General features: G+C 47.5%; 3 non-coding genes across 3 annotated transcripts; all 3 read right to left on the reverse strand.

Annotated features, from left to right (window-relative positions):
- Positions 1 to 6,328: 6,328 nt before the first annotated feature.
- Positions 6,329 to 6,401, reverse strand: Trnar-ucg (transfer RNA arginine (anticodon UCG)). Its single transcript has one exon. It is a non-coding gene; the product is annotated as a tRNA-Arg (tRNA).
- Positions 6,402 to 6,908: 507 nt separating this feature from the next.
- Positions 6,909 to 6,980, reverse strand: Trnat-agu (transfer RNA threonine (anticodon AGU)). Its single transcript has one exon. It is a non-coding gene; the product is annotated as a tRNA-Thr (tRNA).
- A 1,429-nt stretch (positions 6,981 to 8,409) lies between these two features.
- On the reverse strand, positions 8,410 to 8,481 carry Trnat-agu (transfer RNA threonine (anticodon AGU)). Its single transcript has one exon. It is a non-coding gene; the product is annotated as a tRNA-Thr (tRNA).
- Between the last annotated feature and the right edge of the window lie 205 nt (positions 8,482 to 8,686).

The following is an 8,686-nucleotide window of genomic DNA, read 5'->3' on the forward strand; positions in this document are numbered from 1 at the left end:
TAAAAGTCCGTCAACTGCACATACGGTTCACGTCCACGCTGTCGCGGCATGCTACCAGTGTTAAAGACTGCAATGGAGCTCCGTATGCCACGGCAAACTGGCTGACACTGACGGCGGCGGTGCACAAATGCTGCGCAGCTAGCGCCATTCGACGGCCAACACCTCGGTTCCTGGTGTGCCCGCTGTGCCCTGCGTGTGATCATTGCTTGTACAGCCCTCTCGCAGTGTCCGGAGCAAGTACGGTGGGTCTGACACACCGGTGTCAATGTGTTCTTTTTTCCATTTCCAGGAGTGTAAGTAAGAAAAGAATAATTGTAATGTGAGTATTAGATCTCCGAAATTCCACGGGGTTCCTGTAGAACAGTCTCGTAATGCTGTCGACAGGACAGGCATCGCCCCCCAAAGTGTCACCACTGTCGGGGCGGTCCGTCGCATATTCGTGACCGTTCGATTCCCGCAATCCGGATCCTAATTGCGGCCATTATAATTCTGAAGGGGCCATCCTGTAGTAGTTTCGTACTGCAGACGTCGCCCTGGATGAATATCTCTCTACGTTAATGTTCGGAGTAGGAAAGACGCATACTTTTCTCTATATTTGTCTATTCGTTGAAGTTTCTGGTGTTGAGTTAGTAGGTATAACCAATAGTCTTCTTTATTTTTTTCTGGCGCCGATAATATATAATACACCGTCTGACCTTGAAGCCAATTGACTGCTCGTCGTTTTGAGGGGGGGGGGGGGGGTTATGGAACGGCATTGGGAGTGAGGAGTCCAGCTGGAGTAATCATCCTAGGTGCAGTACGCAGCATACATGAGAGCTTCCGCGCAAAGAGAATCCAGATGTCCTTCACATCGTCGCATAGAAAGCGATGTTCAGTGGTATCTAGTAAAGTACAGTGAACGCAATTCGGAGTGTCGGACAAGTCAATCATGTGTAGCTTTGAATTTGTCGGTATGATCCTATTGACCGCCATGTACCACGTAGACCGCACCTGCGATGGTAAGTGTGCGTCGTGAATGTTTTCCCAGATCTTTGCCCAATTGCAGTCTTTATACTTTACTTCTATTCTGTTCCGCGATTTACTGTCCGTCAGGCAGCTGTAACGAGCTCTGACCCTGTAAAGATCATTCTCAGGTATGGTGCATTGAACATAGCTGTAGTCTAGGAAAAAATTACTAAAGTGGCATAATGCAGTCGGGATGTGACTTACGTTGACAGGAGGCGTCATGCTGGCTAGTGCGATTTCATGGAGAAGAAGGGCCGTTAAGGAATGTGTTGTTCGTTGTCATTGTTTATACACGTTGCTGATATATAATGCTTTTGCTTTGTGGTAAACATCAGTCAGATTGAGGCCGCCCTTTCCCATGGGGAGCGTCAAGGTTTCAAATGCGGCTTTGAAAATTTGTCCCCTACTGACAAAGTGGCCGAGCGCCGCAAGCATGCGTTGTGCTATGACTTTTGGTATTGGGAGGATTTGCGCAACATAATTGACTTTTGAAACGATGTAAGTATTGACTAAAAGCACTCTTTGTATGGCGTTGAGATTTCGCAAATGATGTTGCCGTATGCCGGCCCGAATTTGTGCCAACAATCTCCTATAGTTAAGAGCAGCCGTGCAGCGGATGCTGCGCGTGTATTCAATGCCGAGACATTTAAAAGTTGCCATCCTTTTTAGTGAACGGCTATTGACAAGTTCTAGTCCCCTACCAAGTGCCATAACGCCAGACTTTTTACAGTTGACTTTCGCTCCTGAGGCGGCTTCATAAGTGTTTATCAGCTGAAACGCGCGTTCTAAGTCTTCAACTTTCGTCACCACGAAACTGACGTCATCCGCAAATGCCTGGAAGACAATCTTCTGGCCATGTATACGTAATCCCGGAAGGTCTTGCGTCAGGGAGAATAGCAAGGGTTCAAGAGCAACTGCAAACAAAGCCATTGACATCGGGCAACCTTGTCCGACCGACCTAGTGATGGAAATAGGTTTACATAGTTGTCCGTTGAGACAGATCTTGGATGTTCCGTTTCTCAGCAGGAGTGTAACAGTGTCAATAACTTTCCGTGGAAAATTCATTGCTGCCATCGCGCACAGAAGATATGAGTGACTGACTTTATCGAATGCTTTTTCAAAATCTAGCGAGACTAGAGCGCATCGGATGTCACAAGCGGCGGCTGTAGCTATGATATCTCTATATTCGCTTAACGTCTGCTGGATGTTTCTAGTTTTCCCAACGCTCGTTTGATAGGCCCCCGTGACAGTACTGAGTACCGTACTGAATCGCTGCATCATGACCCGCGCGAATATCTTATAATCCATATTAAGTAATGTAATCGGTCGGAGATTGTCGACTGTCTTGCCCGCTGGGGTTTTAGGGACCAATACCACTATGCCCTCACAGTATTCCCTTAAGATATCATCTCCAGCGTTTAGGATATCATTACAGACCATGGTCACCTTTGGAACTAAATGGTGTCGAAAAGTTCTATAAAACTCGGCCGTTAATCCGTCGGGGCCAGGCGATTTATTCTGTGGGCTCCCTCGAATGGCGTCCGCTACTTCATCGTCAGTTATTACTGCAGCGAGGCCGTCTGCTTCTTCCGTGCTCAATGTCGCAAAACGGCGTGCCATGAGGGCTTGCTGCGCCGCTATATCCACCGGGTGTTCCGTTAACTGTGCTGTGAAATGTTTATAAATCTCGTCTCGTATGTTGCGCTGGTGGTGTAAGTGTCGACCATCTGCAGTGTGCAGTTCTGTCAATATCTTTCTGTGCCCCCTTTTCTGTTCGCGAATAACATGATACATTGATGTCGTTTCGTCCTGTATGGCGTTTTGCAGACGTGTCCTGACTTTACAGCCTTCCAATTGCTTCCGTTTGAGGGTTAAAATCGTAGCCGTTATTCGTTTAATATTCATACGATTTGCTATTACCGTTGCATCTTCTCGATATAAATCCCTTAAACACTGAAAGTGGAATTCCAGGGTTTGCTTCTGCCAGGCACATCGATCTCTGTAATAATTCTTCATCGCTTTTGTTAAGGCGGGTTTTGCACATTTTACCCACCACGTAATGGCAGAGTCGTATGCGGGAAACTTTCGTTCGCATTCTGCCCACGTGTTGCGGAAGACTGTGTGACACTCGGGTTCTGTTAAATGCGCTACATTTAGTTTCCAGGTCCCCTTGCCCTGTACGTCCCTTGTTTGGCTAAATTGACGGTACATAAATATGCCACATGATCTGTAAAGACAGTCGGCCATAGCTCTGCCTGCAAAACATGTTCACTCATATTTGCTGATGCGTAGATTCTATCGACGCGGCTAGCTGAGTGACCAGCAACGAATGTGAATCCGGGCCTGTCACCGTGTCTATGCTCCCATGTGTCTATTAAATTTAACTCTTCAATGATGGCGCGAAGCTCGGCGGACGGATTGAAATTTAGTGTCTGGTCTTTGGGACTGAGTACACAGTTAAAATCACAAGCGAATATAAGTTGGTCTGAAGGTGGTGTGAAAAGTGGGACAATGCCATCTTTAAAAAACTCTGCTCTTTGTCGTCGTCTCCCAGAACCGGAAGGGGCGTAGAGATTAATAAATCTGGTAGTATCGATAGTAGTCGCTATACCTCTGCTATTCGCCAGGCGTTCGATATGTGACATCACTATCCCTTCCTTAGCCATGATCGCGGTCCCTAGTTCAGTACCATTTCCAGGATTAACGACGGCATTGTAACCTGTGATACGGTCAAGGTTAATATTGGTCACTTCCTGCAGCATAATGAGATCAATATCAGCGGCATAGAGAAAATCTTGAAGGTTTTTTAAGTTGAGAGGGCTACTGATCTTATTGATGTTCAATGTCGCAATGCGGTAAGCTTGCAAGGACGTCATGAGAACAGAGGTCTAGGTGACAATATGCCTACTATTGATGTTCATGGCGAACATCATCTAAAACAAGTCCGCGTCATCAGCCACTGCACCGACGCCGGCGGTAGCCGTGTGTTGCTGGTGGGACACACCTGCTTGAGCTTCTGATGACGGATTCTCTATACCGCGCCGATCCCGTACTAAATCTTCTTCCCGACCACCCTCTTCAACGTCATCTGACCAATCGCACACGAACTTGTCTGCGTTCATATCGCAATCCGAGAGCTTGGAACATTCAGGCATAGGGTTCGGATCCAATGAATCGGCCACCGCAGGGTCCCCTGAGGGCGATCGTCCGAGATCAGTGACCGATTCGTCCGTCCGAGATTTTTTTGCCGTTTTGCTGGTTGCCGACGACGATGGGTCAGTTACTTCAGTCAGTTTCTGTCTGACGTGGTTCGCCTTTTCACGCAATATTGGCGCCTTTGCTTCTGCCCCTTGATGTGCTAGCCGGCGTTTCTTCTGAGATTTGGGAGACCGCGGGGGCTGGTGGCCAGCCATCTCGTTCGACTCCATCCGGTCCACGTCGGACTTGTCGTCTCGAAACGGTACGCCCGCCGGAATACTTTCGGTGTCCGGTGGGTGCCCCATCTGCGAGTGAGTATTGCCCTCCTTCTGGGTGTGTGAAGAAGGAACATTCGGTACATCGTTCGCTTCCATCGGTGTAGCGCCTTCGTGCACTGCGCGCAAACCCTCTAGCGAAACATCTAAACTAGGTTCCGAGGTGACATTAGCCCGAGCGGCGGCGACGTATTATAATGGCAACGTCGACGTCGGGCCGCGCAACTCACGCTCACCGGCCGGTATTTGCGCCACGCGTCATTGGACACACTGAGCACGGATATGTTCTGTGGACCCACATCCCGCACAAGTTCTAGGCTGCCCGTCATAAATCACTATGGCCCTGTAGCCACACACAGTGATGTAGGACGGAATGTGCTTTAACATATCTATCTTCACCTGACGGACACCGTTTAGCACTGGGAAAATATGCATGGTCTACCACTTTTCTGCGGTATTGCTGATGACTGTTCCATATTCCCTCAATTTGGCATTAATCTGGTCAGCGGAAATTTCAAAGGGTAATTCAAATATGCGAACAGTTTTCACTCCGAGACCAGCAAGCGAAATTCTGACATCACCAACATTGCCGACAGAATGGTTGAACTTCAACATTCCTCCACAAGATTGAACGACCTGCTCGCATTTCTCGGGATTCAACAATTTGAGGTACACCGCACTGCTGACGATAGACAGGTGAATGCCAATCATATCATCAATAGTTATTTTCATGACGTCTCTAATAAATAACTCAACCTCAAAGGATTTGGGTCGTGCATAATGAGGGTCAAAACTCAAATTCAACGTGTCTTTCCGTATAAGTTGATCCATTATAGTCGAATGCAATTCATCACGCCACAATAAAACTACGTAGGAATGCGCATACTCACCAAACAGCACGCGACCGCCACAGGCGAGAGCGAAAACAACCCTCGTCCGACCGCCAAGGCCGCTGCCGGCTGACTGCGCCCACTGAGCTAAAGAGGCGCGGCGTAGCGGAACTTCTGAGTACTTCGTCCGTACGGTCGTCTGAATCATCAGACTTCAGCTGACAACACTTAATACTTTCGACTAATATTTGCCGCTATAGCGACCCATTACTGCTTGGCTACACATCTGACACGTAGCCGATGTTCTCTCCAAACAAAACCACCTGCACTTCAGAACATGACTTTCACACATGTCTACAAAATCACCTTCACCTTCAAATACAGTTTTCTTGCGACTGATGGAGACGTAGGCAAATTTTAAAGTTGCTATTTCCATTACATCACGTTAATCAGAAAATCGGTAATTTACATCTGCAGCGGAAAAAAATTCTGTTCCGCCAAGCGTAGGGCTTGAACCCACGACACTGTGATTAAGAGTCTCATTCTCTTCAGACTGAGCTAGCCGTGCTGCCTCGTTGGATACCTGCTGGGTAGCAGATCACACAGTACTCGTTTAGGTTGGTTGGTCCCATACAGAATCTCTCCATGCTTCCTAATGTTTTCCTAACGTCACACTCGTCACTTACTTCACTTTTATTTCATAATCATTTCTGAGAGGTAAAGGAATTGCATGACAATCTGCAGAGCTAGTGGCGTCAAAATTAACACACATACTTGACGTGACTCAAAAGCCGAACGAGTTACTTTCCGACGTTGTTTTAAATGTGCAAGTGCCAGTCAAACCTCGCGGTGAGGGCACTCTCAAGACCATTTCGCTAGTTAACACCGGTCTTGTTGTGTGTGTTTCAAGCTCAAGACCATCTACAAGCACAAAATGGTCAACAGCAACATTCAGACGGTTTCGTACTGCAGAATTGCTACATTAAAACGGTATGTTTCTTTTTCAGAACTGGAGAAACACGACCGTGACAGGATTCGAACCTGCAATCTTCGGATCCGAAGTCCGACGCCTTATCCCTTAGGCCACACGGTAACTGACGACCAAGTATAACTTATATACGACTCATCTCGTAACGCTCACACCCCCTGAGGAATTGTGTTTTCGTTCCACACAGCCGCTGCCCCTTACTCTTTCCCACCCATTCGTTACATTCAACCTCTTACGAGACCGACCAAACATAGACAGGAAAACAAGACCACACACTTTGCGCATTCGGAATCGATGGCAGGGTGTCCCTCGCCGCATTTGCTACGAGGGCCATTTGCTAATTCCGCAGAAGCGGCGGCAACGACGACGACGACGACGACGACGACGACCGCGAGAGGCTCAGAGATTTGTGAGAAATACATCTATAAAATGTAATTCAGACTGCCTAGTCCCACCTTATGCCGTACCGCTTTGGCAAATGCTTTATCTGCGCCATTCGCCTTTATCACAACTGAGAGTAATTCTTAATAAAACGCCTGTCGCTAATTGTTCGTCATCTCAGATACTGCTTGCCATACGGCCATGACGCGCAACTGATTTCCAAAATTCGTCTTCCTCCTGTGAGGATGGAACTCACGACCCCTGGTTTACTACACCAGTGCTCTACCACTGAGCTAAAGAGGCGCGGCCTAGCGAAACTTTTGCGTACTTCGTCCGTACGGTCGTCTGAATCATCAGACTTCAGCTGACAACACTTAATATTTTCGACTAATATTGGCAGCTATGGCGACCCATTACTGCTTGACTACACATCTGACACGTAGCCGATGTTCTCTCCAAACAAAACCACTTGCACTTTAGAACAGGACTTTCACACATGTCTACAAAATCACCTTCACCTTCAAATACAGTTTTCTTGCGACTGATGGAGACGTAGGCAAATTTTAAAGTTGCTATTTCCATTACATCACGTTAATCAGAAAATCGGTAATTTACATCTGCAGCGGAAAAAAATTCCGATCCGCCCAGCGTAGGGCTCGAACCCACGACCCTGTGATTAAGTCTCGTGCTCTACTGACTGAGCTAGCCGTGCTGCCTCGTTGGATACCTGCTGGGTAGCAGATCACACAGTACTCGTTTGGGTTGGTTGGTCAAATACAGAAACTCTCCATGCTGCCTAATGTTTTCCTAACGTCACACTCGTCACGTACTTCACTTTTATTTCATAATCATTTCTGAGAGGTAAAGGAATTGCATGACAATCTGCAGAGCTAGCGGCGTCAAAATTAACACACATACTTGACGTCACTCAAAAGCCGAGCGAGTTACTTTCCGACGTTGATTTAGATGTGCAAGTGCCAGTCAGATCTCGCGGTGAGGGCACTCTCAAGACCATTTCGCTAGTTAACACCGGTCTTGTTGTGTGTGTTTCAAGCTCAAGACCATCTACAAGCACAAAATGGTCAGCAGCAACATTCAGACGGTTTCGTACTGCAGAACTGCTACATTAAAACGGTATGTTTCTTTTTCAGAACTGGAGAAACACGACCGTGACAGGATTCGAACCTGCAATCTTCGGATCCGAAGTCCGACGCATTATCCCTTAGGCCACACAGTAACTGCCAACTAAGTATAACTTATATACGACTCATCTCGAAACGCTCACTCCCCCTGAGGAATTGTGTTTTCGTTCCACACAGCCGCTGCCGCTTACTCTTTCCCACCCATTAGTTACATTCAACCTCCTACGAGACCGATCAAACATAGACAGGAAAACAAGACCACACACTTTGCGCATTCGGAATCGATGGCAGGGTGTCCCTCGCCGCATTTGCTGCGAGGGCAATTTGCTACTTCGGCAGAAGCGGCTGCAGCGACGACGACGACGACCGCGAGAGGCTCAGAGATTTGTGAGAAATACATCTATAAAATGTAATTCAGACTGCCTCGTCCCACCTCATGCCGTGCCGCTTTGGCAAATGCTTTATCAGCGCCATTCGCCTTAATCACATCTGAGAGTAATTCATAATAAAATGCCTGTCGCTAATTTTGCGTCATCACAGATACTGTTTGCTATACGGCTATGACGCGCAACTGATTTCCAAAATTCGTCTTCCTCCTGTGAGGATGGAACTCACGACCCCTGGTTTACTACACCAGTGCTCTACCACTGAGCTAAAGAGGCGCGGCCTAGCGAAACTTTTGCGTACTTCGTCCGTACGGTCGTCTGAATCATCAGACTTCAGCTGACAACACTTCATATTTTCGACTAATATTGGCAGCTATGGCGACCCATTACTGCTTGGCTACACATCTGACACGTAGCCGATGTTCTCTCCAAACAAAACCACTTGCACTTTAGAACAGGACTTTCACACATGTCTACAAAA

This window comes from Schistocerca gregaria, chromosome 3 (genome assembly GCF_023897955.1).
Source record: "Schistocerca gregaria isolate iqSchGreg1 chromosome 3, iqSchGreg1.2, whole genome shotgun sequence".
NCBI classification, from domain to species: domain Eukaryota; kingdom Metazoa; phylum Arthropoda; class Insecta; order Orthoptera; family Acrididae; genus Schistocerca; species Schistocerca gregaria.